At 36.2% G+C, this 15,229-nt stretch overlaps 1 protein-coding gene across 1 annotated transcript in view; it reads left to right on the top strand.

Moving 5' to 3' along the window:
* Positions 1 to 10,748: 10,748 nt before the first annotated feature.
* LOC131042433 (molybdopterin biosynthesis protein CNX1) overlaps positions 10,749 to 15,229 on the top strand; it is a 202,917-nt gene continuing 198,436 nt past the window's right edge. The window contains exon 1 of the mRNA XM_057975702.2: positions 10,749 to 11,141. The gene's annotated coding sequence lies outside the window, so the exon portion shown is untranslated. The remainder of the gene's footprint in view (positions 11,142 to 15,229) is intronic.

Here is a 15,229-nt window from a genome sequence, read left to right as displayed (position 1 = left end):
ATAGGCTGACCAGGCTCTTTGCCATCATCTACAATCGACCTACAAACTGGGAGGTGCTCCCAGGCCCATACTTGTAAGATCAAGACTCTTGCAGCCATGCTCTTCCCCTCCGGATAAACAATTTCATGCATCTCGCGATATATGTGGGCCAATATACAAGAACCCCAACCTAGTCTCTGAGGGGTCTCAGCAAGCCTCTCCAGCATCCTGCCCCATCCACAAAGGAATCCTTGTTGTCCTCTATCCGGCATAAGAAAATAGCCAATAAACCCTGCTATAACACAAGCCAGAGGAAAAGCCTCACTATACCTGCTCATCATAATGTCCCAACTGATAGAATGTGTCAAGATATCTGGATCCCTGAATACACGTCTAACAACCTGTGATCCAGGAAGCTGTGCTGCATCATAATCTACCTTACCCCCAGCAAAAAGGATACAAAGAATCTTGTAAATGTCCTTGGGAGTGATGGTTATCTCCCCAATTGGCAAATGGAAGGTGTTATGCTCATAATGAAATCTCTCTACTAACGTTGTGAGCATCCCGTGATTCACACGGATATCGGGTAACCTAAGAAGGTGGGTGAAACCACACAAATCAATATGTGCCTGCTCAACATCTAACAGCTGTCAAACTAATGCCATAGTGGGTGGATATATGCATCTGAAAAGAACGTGAGGCAAACGAACTTGCAAAAAAACCAAACAACAAAGCATCAGAAAACATTCCAAATAAGCCTACAAGAGAAGTAAAAAAACACGCAAATTCAACTACATCAATTGTCAAGTCAAAATTTCAAGTTTGAACCTTCAAAAAATGCTCACTGTTTTCCAAACGATAAAACACAGAAGGGCAGAAACTCGTACGAGTCAGGAATAGGCCTCGTACGACAAAAGACTCCCATACGATACAAGAATAGACTTCTGACGACAAAACAGTCTCTTATGAATGTTGTCATACGATAGAAGGGTGAGCTTAGAACGACAAAACCAATGACTCTAAACGACAAAATAAACTTTAACAGTTTGTCGTACAAGACAGGATCCTGTCTCGCACGACAAAACGAGAAAACTCGACTTTAAATGTGCCAAAAACTTGAAAAATCAACAAAAAAATTCAAAATTGAAATGAATAACAGGCTTAAGATCGATCACTTACCGTTGTCTCATATTCCCTAGGTCGATTATGTCATCTTTGGCGCTTGAATCAATGCTCATGAGTGGGGACCACCATTTTCTTCGCATAAGGCTTTTTGAATTTTCAAACTTGGAGGGTTAAAATGAATTGAAAATGACACTTTTACCCCTTATATAGCCAAAACCCTAATTTTTCAACTTGCTCTAATGGACATGAAAATTGTACCCTTAGCTAATTCGCCCATTTTGGTTCCATTTTCGGGATCGAAATCGAAATTCGAGATCATTTTGCTAGTCAATTTCACAAAATTTGGACCACTTTGCGCTTTTTCATCAAATGCTCATTCTTTCTTCAAATTGCGCTCAATTTCTCAGGAATCAACGCTGAATCTCAATTTTATTCTACACAACAACTTTGCGCTCAAATTCAACATCAATCAACACTAAATTTTCAAAAATTCCTCTGAATCAATTTGTGTTCAAATAATTATCATCGCCAAAAATTGCCTATAATCATGTACCCTCGGTATCTTTCGATTTCACTCCCGAGGGGGCATACTCATGGCCTCACATCTTCAAAGTCGAGAAAATTTTCAAATCTTCATCAAAAGTCGAGCAAAAATATTTTCAAATAAAGAAAATCAAATCAAATTCTTATTGCTAAAGGGCATCTCAACTTCATCGCTTCACATCAAGTTGAGATCTCTCGATCATCTGAATTGAATCAATAGCTAGGGGCATATCAGTTTCATCGCTTCAAATCAAGCTGATATTTGTCTTCATTTGAATCAGTCTCTTAATGTTAATCAGTTTCATTGCTTTACATCAAACTGATTATTCGTTTAAACTCAATCAACGGTTTACAGAGTATCTTCGATCACACGCTCAATCTAAGCAGGTGTTTAGTTTCATCGCATCAAATCAAGTTGGACAATTTATCTTCGCTCATCATGTCTTGATCCATCAAGTTCAAGATCAATTTTATCTTCGCTCGCTGTGTCTAGTTCAATCAAGTTCTAGATCAGTAAGATTCGCTTCTTAATCAATCAAGTTCAAGTTCGGTATCTTTGCTCTCTATCGTTCCTAGTTCAATCAAGTTCGGGATCGATATTGCTTTAATCAGACTATGTTCAGCTTCTTTGGTTCAAATCAAGCTTAACACCTTGCTTTTTATCTGGTTTGTGATCAATCAAGTTCATAACTGACATCTCCTAGGCATCAACTATTCTTTGAACCAACACGCTGCTCGCACATTAATTCAAAGAGGGGCAAATGTAATACCCTAAAAATGGCCATCTAAACCATGGGCCCCTAATCTCGACAACATCACCAAGGTCCTAACCAAAGACAATTAAATCAATCTTGAGCACATTAATTAATTCTTTAATCATCAAATATCAAATGGCAAATCAATTACTCACTATTAATTAAATCATTCCAAGAATATCATTTTGATCAATTATCCTATTTAATTTATTAAATATCCTAGCATATTTAATTAATTAATAAATTTGCCATTTAATCATGCAAAAAAGGAATTAATTTATTGCAAAAGAAGAATTAATTACAAAGCAAGAGTTAAATTGAAAATAAAATAAAAGATTTGAATTGGGAGAGAAATCAAACTTGAGATATTATTTCTTCTTCTAAATTTAGGACTTGAAATTGGAAAAACAATTAATTGAATTATTGATCATTCTCCAAAATTGGAACTCAAAGCTTTTTAGAAAAAGAAGTTCAGTTGCATTAAAAGACTCTTTTCTTGAATAAACAAAAGATTGATCTATTTTTATCACAAGTGCATGGAATTAATTAAATCTTATTTCTAATGCAACTTGAACTTCCTATCTAAATGCATTTCAATCAAACTACAATTGGAATCTATCTCAAGGTTAATTGAACTTGATTTCTCAATTATTTTCAATTAATCCTAAATTGAGATTTTTTTTGTAATTCTCTATAAATTCAGCCTCCAACTCTCATTCAAAACACCCCAGAGATTTTTGAGAACACGCTTGGAGATTATTATTACGCTGATTTTTCTTTGGAGTCATTGAATACATTGTGCTTTTTTAGATTATTTGCATCCATATTTTGTTTATTCCATTATTGCTTAAATTCGTTATTGCTTGAATCTTTCATCCATCTTGCATCCATTTTAGCTTAATATCTCATATCATATAGATTAAATCCTTCGTCTTGGTGTAGTCTAGTCACTGGTATTGCTTATAAAAATCTGAGAGCAATCTTATACTCGCATCTTTTAGAAGGCAATTAGTCTCTTTGTTATGGTTTATTATTTATTTACTAACCATACATGTAATGACTTAATTGAAGTGTTGTGCCTACAGCTATCAGACCTCTTTTCACTTTTTCACACAGACAATATTAAATCTCTATTATTTTCTTTAAAAAATATAAAAATTATTATCACACAAGCTTGCGCCCTTCACTAAACTATTTAAAACTCAATAAACTTGGGACACATTGATTTGAATTATTTTACCAATTGAGGGGACAATCCCCAAAGCAGAATTGGTGGTATTGTAAACACATAATAAACCATGTGAAAATTTCATTTCATTCAATATATGTAAAAACCACACATTTTTGGGAAATCTCGTGAAGGAGATGTATGCCCTTGAATCTATCCAATTTGGGAAAACTCGTGGTAGAGATGCATGCCCGAGTCCATACAAGTTAGGCAAACTTGTGAAGGAGATGTATGCCCATGGACTCCATGAGAGTTGATACAAATTGGCAAACTCGACAGACGAGATGTATGTCACGACTTGACAAAATTGTCCTAAGAGTTGTATGCCTGTAACTCTATCTTATTGGATTCGAATTCAGCTTATTTATAAGATTTCAAAGGGGTTGAATAGTCACTACATTTATGTCCTCATCGAAAGTCGAGTAGACAATCCAATATTGAAAAGTTATTACATTTGAATGAGGACAAAAATTGACTGAAGATTAAAACATTTCATTCAATTGAACACCTTAATGTATATCTGATCACACATGGAAACACTCTCGGGCATATGGGTTGCCTAAAGGTTGAGGTGAACCTCTAGAGAGGGTTAGTTCCCTTGCATTCTCACCCAAAACTATTTGATTTTCTAGGAAAAGAGAAAAGGAAAAACATCAAATGAAACCTATACTACTAAGGTGATGCACCAAACCGATTTTAAACCTATATCGTTGTTTCTAACATACATGTACTCAATGACTCAGCTATAACATAACATAACTCAAAATTTCTCCATATCTATGCATAAGTGTTTCGTAAAGAGGTGAACGTATCCACAACTCAAGAAGGAAAACAAAACTTTCATAACTAGTTCCTGTTTGTATCAATCACACAATCATATGAATTGCCAAGAAAGTATGTGTTATCCTACCTAAAGGTGCTCAAATAGATAAATATAAAAGGAAAAATATAGAATTTCATAGGAACATGTTAGAGTTATCATGCATTAGCTAATAATTACTTATTTAATTATTAGTCTATTATACTCTACGCTTAAGCTAAACTTAGGCATTTAATAATTATTTTAATTATTAAATACACATTATCCCTTTAGGGTTTCTTTAGGGTTGCTAATCTTCTTTTATAAGGATTGTATTGTACTTTTTTATTTATTCCCTATCTGAATGATAATCTTTTTCTTCCGAGCCATTATTGTTTTTTTGCCTCCATTCTTCTCTTGTGACAAGTATTTTGCTTGCAGGTGTTATTGGGATCTCTGAAGTTGTATTTCTCAACTTCTTCACGGTATCAGAGCCTACATCTGCTGCTACTTGTTCCTTATTTTTCAGAAGATTTTTTGGAGGTTAGGGTTTCAAGTTTTTTAGAGCCTTTTATTTGGTTCTGGGGTACTTCTTTGTTTTTGGGCATTTTGGGCTCAAACAGACTCACTATTGACACATAACACCCAAAAACCCCCATTTTCATACAAGATTTGTCCAATTTGGACAACTTTGGCTCTGATTTTTACTTTTTTGGGTTTTTTGCCCTTTTCAGGGCATGAATTTTGAGATATATATATTTTAGCAGTTTAATGGCATACCCAAGTCGAATGCAACAAAAATTGTAAAAAACCTTTTTTTTTCATTTAAAATAAAATAAAATAATAGCACAAAAGAGGGGGGGGGAGGCGGCCTCTGCAGGTCCGTATGGCCTGCAACAAGTCATGGACCCTGCTCCCCCGCTGACTGGCCTTGTCTTCCGGCCGCCACCCGCCTTCTCTGGCCCCACTACTTGCTCCGACCCTCGCCCGTGACGGCCCTTGCGGACGCCCTGCAACCACACCGCCTCCCGACCACTGCCTTCTAGTGTCACCCTGCAACTGCATTGCCTCTCAACCACTGCCTTCCAACGCCCCCACCGCTCGACTGCCGCCCATCATTTTTCGATAGTCGTCAGGCCTTTAATTGGCAAGCCTGCCTTTTTCGGGCCCGCAGTCCTTTTACCTGTGCCAAATTTTTTTTTTCCAGCGACATTTGTTTTTTCTGGTGAGTTTTCAGGCACGGGGATTTTTTCCCCGAGACAGAATATTCTTGGTATATTCGGCTGACGTCAGCAGTACAAACAACTTTGCATGGCCCCTGAGACCCTCTTTGTGCCCTAAAAGAGGTTTTTTTTTCTTTTTCTTTTGGCCATAACTTGGGCATATGCTATCATTTTGTAATATCCCCTTTTCTAGGTGACATGAGATGAGCAGGGGTTGACCTACCATTCGAGCTTCACTCCTATTTGATTGTAATTTGCTGTCATAAATAAAATCAGAAGCTGATATCTTATTTTGAGTTGAATTCTATGTTATTATTGGTTAATGGTTGCAATCCCCATCACCAAAAAATAAACAACACTTTCTACATCTTCTGTCTGGTCTCTAAGAACACCAAAAGGCTCTGAAAGATAGTTTATTAATTAAAACTTATCCAGGGCAGCAAAGAATCCATTTAGGGATCTTTCACATTTTTTGGCAAATGAGATATCATTGGAAAGATGGGTTTGTCTACTTTCCAGATTTGTGGGTTTCTTCATCTGGTTTTGTTGCTGGTACATTCTACAATGATTTGAAGTCAGAGGTGTTGTTTTCAGTCTCGAGCTCATATCTTTTCGCCAGTTTCTCCATTTTTCACGATTCTAGCGACGTTGGGACGGTGTTTAAGAGATCTTCACATCCATCCATGCACTTTTTCCAGATTTTACTCTAGGTACATTTTATTCAGTTTTTTGTGTTTTTACACTTGCATGAATTACTTGGAAATATGAGCTCATGGAAACTTCTCGTTTGGGTGGGATGACTTGTTGTTGGCTATTCTTCATGTATTTCCAGTCTTGTGTCTTTTTTTGACATTTTGAGCCTTAATTGTAAGCATTTTCCTTTTTGTAAACGCACTGAGATAAAGTGTCACTATGCTTTGTATGCTTGGGATCTTGCACATCTTGTGCCTTATTTCACTCGCACTCCATTATAAAGTGTCATGGGTGGTTTGATGTTTGCCTTTGTTTGCCATCTACCTTTGTCCTGTGAGTGTTCCTTTGACGACATTAACCTCATGATGTGTGCCAAGTGAGTGTTCCTTCCACAACACTAGCCTTTATATGTGTTTGTAGTTTCTGTTGCACTCTCGATGTTCTTGGTTTTTCGTCATGCAATTTTTCTTGGCATTTTAGTTTCAGTGTACCTGTCACCTCTCCCTTGTTAGCATTATGGAGGGGGTTTCCCCTGTTGGTTGTTGGTTCTAATGCTTCCTTGGTTCGTTGGAGTGATTTATGTATTCAGTATTTGTTCCTATGTACTAGGCGGATGCAGTGGCTGGTTACCTATGCATTTCGGTGACATGGATCATTTACCATATGGACACTCTTTCATTCCTATTTTTGGAGGCAACCTTCTAGCTTCGATTGATCAACTCTTCAGACTTTGGTGTTTTTTGCCATCCGTATCTTTGAGTTCAGTTGTTTGCCTTTGTTTACCATTTGATTCGAGTAGTGTTATTTGAGGGCACTCATGTAGATTACAGTCTTCTCTACCTGATCATCTTCTATTTCAGAGGAGGTTCTTCAAATCGACAATTATTCTTCTACAATGTTTGCAGCTTCATGCTTCAGTGTTGTTCTTCATGTTCATCCTTTGTTCCTTTTTTTCTGGGAGATTCTCTTGTTTGGAGGCTTCTTCAATCCTTCACTTGTATTTCTCTCTTTAGGGAGGAGTTTTTCCCATGAGGTTTTCTCCTTTTCTCCAGTTGTGAGAGATCTTTTGTACTTGGGTACCTCATCAGGCCTAGTTGTCGGGACCCATTATTACTTTCATGCATTTTATAGTCCTTAGTTGTTTTTAGCTACTCCCCAAGTTCATCTTAAGGGGGGGTGTTAGAGTTATCATGCATTAGCTAATAATTATTTATTTAATTATTAGTCTATTATACTCTACGCTTAAGCTATACTTAGGCATTTAATAATATTGTAGGTACTAATAATTATTCTAATTATTAAATACACATTATCCCTTTAGGGTTTCTTTAGGGTTGCACACCTTTAGGGTTGCTAATCTCCTTTTATAAGGATTGTATTGTACTTTTTATTTATTCCCTCTTTGAATGATAATCTTTTTCTTCAGAGCCATTATTGCTTTTTTGCATCCATTCTTCTCTTGTGACAGGTATTTTGCTTGCAGGTGTTCTTGGGATCTCTGAAGTTGTATTTCTCAACTTCTTCAGAACATTTATCAATCCATGCTTTGCACACAATAAAACAAGCTTTGAGAAGGCAAAATCAGTGAAATTTATTGAGAAAGATGCTTTTTTACAACTATGTACAAGTCTGAAATGTTTGTGTCTCTGCATGAAACTGAGTTACAATGAGTTACAATACAAGGTAGATGTGAAAGAACCTTGCTTTAGGTTACAATATTTCATCCAAAATGCAAGAACTAACTTAAAAAGAGGCTTAAGAGTTTTGCTTATTGAATGAAACAACCCTCTACATCTTAGAAACATGTGAGAAAAGAGAAAGACAAGTTGTTAAATTACAAGTGCCGAGTCAAATTCCTTGGGCGTCCAAACTTTTACTGCTAATTTTCAACCTTTAAAGCTACGCCAAAAAGATGTCTTCATGAAGAAAAGTCCTCTTTGACTCATCTATTGACAAGGCTCCTAAATATGCTCCTACATGGTTGGAATCACCTCTAACTTGGTAAAAAACTACCCCTAAATCCTCCCAACCATTTGAAAAAGCCTTCAAATTGCCCTATATTGTCTCCTCTAGTCTTTACTCTTTTACTCCATCTTCATAATCGCTCGACCATTCTCCTAAAAGTTTGCAAAAAACCCTTAATTGTCTTGAGTCAAATGAAGTTGATATTGGTCATTAATCTCCCTCATGAATGATCTAAACTAATTGATCATGGCTTGAGACTACCCTTTCAATGCACACATATCTATTGAGCATATTTACACATGTCAAAATGGCCATTATGAGTCTTAACTACTCCCTTTTCTTGAATTTGATGTCATTAGATAATGTCATTTTGTTGCACTTTCATGGCTTCCATAGGCATTGTTCAGTCTTCACAATGTAATATCCTTGCATATTGACATTTGGTGATTTTTTACATCATGCTTTCCTTCATGATTATCATTGTCTTTGTGCGTGTCCTCTACAATCACTTTTAGGTTGCCTTGACTATCCTACATACATGAGTTGTTTGTGATGACCTATCTTGATATTTCATGGTTTGGAAATATCATTGCATTTCATGGACTGTCTTTTCCTATTCAAGAAAATCATATTGTCTATCATTTTCATGTCTTGGAGTCTTCATCGTGGATGCCATCATGTTTGCATGGTATGTAGCATTTTTAGCATGCTTGTAATATCTTTAGTTATTACTCCTTCGACTAAGGTGCTCTCATGACTAAGAAGATTTAATGCGAACCTTGGTCAATGCTCTTCACAAATCTAAGATCTTGATTGCTACCAAAAATTTCTGTCAGGCTCTTTGTTCAAGAGTGTCAATGTAATCTCCTTTTGTTGTCCTATCTTCATTGTATGACTAGTAGAAATGAGTTTTGCACTCTCTCCAGTACTATGATTTGGTTATTTCATGATCTTATTTCATTATCTTAACACAAGTGCCTAAAACTTTGTCCTTTATAACCTTTAATTTGACCCTATGCAAGAAGATCGTTCTTAGAATGCTCTTAGCTAGGTTCATGAGCAAGAGATAATGTCTCTTTCAATTTTGAATTGTACCTGCAAACCCCCGCCAACCAAAGCATCATTGATCTTCATAGATCTGTTTGTAATGCCATCTAACCCATACATTATATCCTTCTTCTATTGTCCCAAGAGTATTATTACTCTTACTTTGCAAGATGAGTGTCACACTTAACACCCCTCTTAATACTTATTATGGAAGAAAAAAATGTCACAAGAAAAGATGGAGGGCAAGATTGTTGAATGCCAATTATATCATGGTCAATATTTCTAGACCGTACTATCACAATATATTGTAAAAAATGTCTTCTTTGATGTCGCCAATAATTTTATTGTTTCTTTCTACATCCTTATCCACCTATCATCAAGCTTGCTATATCCTATGATTCTAATGTGAAGAGTAAGATCATGTTCACATTTTTTTGTTCACATCCTTGCATCACTATCTCCAGACACATTGCATACATCTCTATTATCATGCAACTATGTATGCACTTTCATGCACCACGTTGTTCAAAACTTTCTTATATCACTATCATTGTCATACATAGTTGTTAAGGTCTCTGTCAAGAACCCTGCAATCTCTACATGCCCTTAACTATCTTTTAGAACCGCTAATATTTAGGTCTATGATTGTATCCCTTCTTTGTTGTATTGGGACTATCACGAAATGCTAGGTATTGTGGCTTCCACTAGAGCCACAAAAGCTATTCATCTCATAAATACAACCTTATCTTATTTGACTTCTGATGGCCATCACCAAGTTCATTTCATGACCAATCTAGATACACTTCTAAAGACCATCTTGTGATACTTACGATTGCTATCCACCTTAAGTTCTCTTTGCTTCTTATTTGTGGTGATTTGAGCGTCATTTTCATACGATCATGACAAGTCCATCTTCATTCCTACTTGCTAACACCATAGTGCAAATTCATGGTAATTGATAGTTGATCTTCTTTATTGTGACCTTGTTTTTGACCCCTAATACGATTGTTCTCTTCTCTTTTAGCATCCAAATATATCTCCTTCCAAACTTTATCATCCTTTGACTTGCCTAGAGCTTATAATAGAATTTCTTATAAACAATAAGAAAGTAAATTTGCCTCTAATTTCGATTAAATAAAAAATAAAAAAATAATTTTTTAAAATTATTAAATAAAAAATTTAACTACAGATTACAGAATTATTATTCAAATTTTTAATTTAATTAATTAAAAATTGAATTGAATAGACACCATACGATAAATAATAATAATAATGAAAATATTTTATGTAACACAAATATCGGTAGTCCAAATTTTTTTGAATTGAATAGACACCATACGATAAATAATAATAATAATGAAAATATTTTATGTAACACAAATATCGGAAGTCCAAAATTTTTCAGCGTGCCCATTCAACCCATGTAATTCGTCGTGTAACAGATTTTAGAAATGACTTGACTGTGATAGTCTCTTCGACATTTTCCATGAAACTTGCTGAGAATTTTTCGAACCTGCTACCTATAACCAAGGCATAAAATCTCCCGCTCCGTAAAATTAAATTGTGAAACAAGCATGAGATCACTATCCGAAAGCATCTTATTCGTTCTGATATGAGAGAATAAAGCGTGAGCAAAATTTTGTCGTACATCGGCGAAAGATAGTGAAAGAGAAATGCTCCTCAGCTTTTGCGCAGAAAAAGGAAAATCCATCACCGAAAAAATAGTCTGCTCATGCAAGGAATTTGTCTCTCACCAATCCTAATTTCAGAGTGGATTTACACAGGTGTAGTTAGCTTAAACTTCTCTCCAATTTTTGGGTTTCTTTTTATAATCCAGCAATAGGGTAGAAGATACGTTCTATCAAGAGTCTCTGAAAGTTTATAAAATCCGTTATAATCCATTGGAAATTTAACTTGTGATTTCAAGAAAGATTCTGACTCATGGTTGTAAGCAATAATGGGAATTGTGAACTTAGTGGCTGTGTTTGAATGGATGATGAAATTTAAAAAATGAGATTTACCATCTTCCAAATATAATTTTACAGTAGATTATAAATAATAGTCCGCAAGCACACGGAATTAGTTAATGTAAGGGTTTTGCACCTGTGAACTACAGTTAGTAGATGCTTGTGTTACACGTTTTAGTGTGAATATGAGACCCTATAGGAATGGTTGTCAGCTGTTTGGAAACATGTTTGTTTGACTTGCACCTATGAATATCTACACACACCCAGTAGAGGAAATATGCAACCAAGCTATTTGCAAACTTAAACAAAAATAAAAAATGATTGAAAAAATAGTATGTGACAAAATTCAACAAGAATTGGAAACTACAGTGTTGGTATGGTTGCAAACTTGTCTTTGGTGTATTAAATGTAACCTGCTGCCGCCGTCCAATAAACGGATTAATCCTTCTTTAGGAATTCTTCTCAGGGTGCAGATAAAAGTGCGCAGTCATTCATGAACTTGTAAAATCTAGCGTGGCTTACGAAGGCATGCATTTCTCTCATCTCTGGCCTATCCAACACTTCTTTTGTCTGTGGCACATATAGCTGCTGTATAACTGCAATGTTTCCTTGCAAATAGCAAGACCTAACAATGCCCCAGAAGGTTTATTTAAATTCAACACAATCTGCAACATGCAGTGGAGTCACCTTGCTATGCAAAGAAGAACGAGTCATCTCACATTAAACAAAAGTCTGAGTTTTAAAATCCATATTAAGCTTTGAAGTTGTTGTCAATGATATTTGGATTGCCTGTTGGACTAGTTGACTCCCTCCTTGCTCAGCGGGCTACAAATTTTCATGGATCCCTCTTCTCACCAGACCACAATAGAGAGAAAGGCATGAACAAGGAGGATATATAAGTGAGGAATAAAATGCAGAGAAGTAGAATAAAAGCAATAACGGGAGGTAGCCTGTCGTCATCCAACTAGAAAAAACTTCATTTGTAGCAAAATCTTTCTTTCTTAGTGAGTGGGTTGACACACTTTATCTCCAACCTAAATCAAGCTTAGATTTTCCTTTTCTGTTGTTCCATATCATACATTTTATGTGATGGAAGTTCTCTTTCTCTCCCTCTCTCAATATATATATCAAGCTTATATTTTCCTTTTGTATTATCCCATATCATAAATTCTATATGATGTAAGTATTTATAGATTATCTGCGTTGGGATATTTGCTCAAGAAAATTCTATATATCTTTTTTTGTTCTCTCTCTCTCTCTCTCTCTCTTTGTGTGTGGTTTCTTGCTCAAAGGAGTAGTACCTGCCCAGCCAAGACATTGCTGAAGTAAGAAGTGGTCACCCTACTTGAGCTTGAGCGAGAAGTACTAGGCCACCTTGATCTAGGAGGATCTACGTCACTCAATGATGCCACAAATCTAAGGTGTTGCATGGCAGCCTTTGCGGTTTTATCATCATGTTCAACATCTAGCTTAGTTCCCATGTTCCCAACTGCTTGCAAGTCCTGACTCAACTTCTGCAGTATCGCAAGGTTTGACTAGTCTTCAGAGGTTATGAGTGGTTGTGATGGTTGAAGTAGAATATGAAATGTCTTAGCTCCAACTGACGCTTCATCTTCCTCCCGCTTTGTATGATAATGTTCATAGCCATTCTTTGTAGTTGGGCAGATGAGGTCATAGATAACAGATATCAGATATCTGTTCTCACATATAATGTATGGAACTAACATAATACAAACTTGCTATTACATTTTTAATTCAATTCTCAATTGTCTTCTCTGTTTTCCTTGTTCTCTTGCACTATGCATATTTAAATCTTTATAATGTCCACAATTGTTTCCATGCATAACCTTATTGAATCCATTTGATTGGTTTGTCTACTAGATTTTACCTCGGGCCTGTGGTAATAGAGCTGCATTGCTTCATATTATTTCCATGTGATATTGTAGTGGTTTCTAAAACTTTTTCTCTAATTGTATGCACACTCATATGAGGTCTAAATACCGAACATTGGGGCTTGAAACTTGTGACCCTTTGTCATACACACATGGTTAGGCGGAGATAAATTATTAATGACACCAACTCTAGAGATTTTCTAGAAAATGATAGAGGATGCATTGCAAAGACAATGAGAAGAACTGGAACTACATCATGCCAATGAAAGGGTGGGTATTGTTGGTCAGTTCTTGCTGCTCTTCAGATAGGTCCAAAGCCTTCCAATTCACAACAACTGTTGGTGCTCACACAACATACATGGTACAAGTCAATCTAGACATTGTTGAAAATGTTGTCATTGATGTCAAAGAAATTAATAATGCCTTGGGGAATTAATATTTGCCTATGCAAATGGTGGTCAAGTATGAGGTTTTCATGAAGTCTATTTATTATATATTAATAGGAATGCATCCTGGCCAACCGCATTGAGAAATCGCTGTTAAAAGAAATAATTATAATGTTTTGATAAAGGCCGACCTCCTAGTGTTAGCACCCACAACAAGAGGCCGACCCCATTGAAGTGTTCGCCCCTTTTAGGGAAATTAAATTAAATCAAATTTATTATTAATAGGAGGCCGACCCTTTTGAAGAGTTGCCTCCCTTGGAAGGATTGTTACTTTTTGAATAGTCGCTCCTCTTGAAGAGGAATAACATGGTATAAGAGGAAGATAAGATGGGACTTGGAATGCAAGCAGAAAATAGGATATATCAATCCATTTTAAAAGCAGAATTCTGAATATAACAGCAGATCCATAAATATGTTATAAGCAGATTTGAAAAGGGGAGTATATGCAGAACTGTGAAGGAGAATGCATGTGTGAGCAGCATTATGAAGAAGAATATATTTGTGAGCAGAATTGTGAAGGAGAATGTGTGTATGCGCAAATTTGTGGAGGAGAGTGGAATAAGAAGATATATCATTCAAACTCAAGCAGCCTTGTATGGAAAAAAGAATAAATATATAATAAAGGCAGATTTGTGAGAAGACATATATGATCATCATACATTGAAGGAGCAAATTCAAGAAGGTTGGTGCTCAGTTGTGAGGATTGGCATCTCCAATTGTTTGGTGCCTACAAAGGATAACGGGGATTGGTGTCTCCAGTAGGTTGGTGCCTACAAAGTTTGTAAGAAATTCTATATAATCAATCTTTTCTGTGGTTTTTTGCTGAAAGGGTTTCCACATAAATCTTGTGTTCTTAATTATTGATGTCGTGCAATTGATATTACTGTGGTTGTTAAGTTGAAAAAGTTAAAAAGACTGTCCTATACTGATTCACCCCCCTTCTCAATATAACCTCGAGATCATTAGACATCCCCATGTTTGAAGGCAAGATAGATGCAGATTTTATATACAATTGGCTTAACATAATTTGTTCATACTAAGTGGTTGATCATATCTCTAACCGATAAAAGATTCCATTCAATCTTCTTAAGTGTTCTCTTTGAATGAAGAAATGGTGGAATAAGTACTATACAACACATGAAGATGACTTAGACACACTTGTAGATACATGGAATGGTTTTGTAGTAGCTCTCAAAGGACGTTCTATCCAATTGGGAACTATGATGACCAGTGATGGGGTTCACCTAGTTTGCTTAACACTTCACCTAGTTGGTGTTGCTCAGTTCCACCAACTCACCAGGCCTAGTTGCTCTCTAGACCTCCAAGTCCTTCTCAGTCTCTTCTAGGGCTTGACTCTTGACCATTCCAAGGTGTTTGCTTCAAGTGTTTTGGCTAGGAACCCTACCAATTCACAGTGCTTCCCATGTGCTCAATTATGGCTTCTTGGCTTCAACTTGTCAAGTTGACCTCCTACTGTCATGAGTCGATGCAAAGGTGTGGAGGTGTCTTCTAACATGTTTTGAATGCATTTAGGGTCCATTTGAGGTTTGCAACCATTAGCTTTCTT

The sequence above is a fragment of the Cryptomeria japonica genome, chromosome 1 (assembly GCF_030272615.1).
Source record: "Cryptomeria japonica chromosome 1, Sugi_1.0, whole genome shotgun sequence".
NCBI lineage: Eukaryota > Viridiplantae > Streptophyta > Pinopsida > Cupressales > Cupressaceae > Cryptomeria > Cryptomeria japonica.
This window is presented reverse-complemented; position numbering and strand designations above follow the sequence as displayed.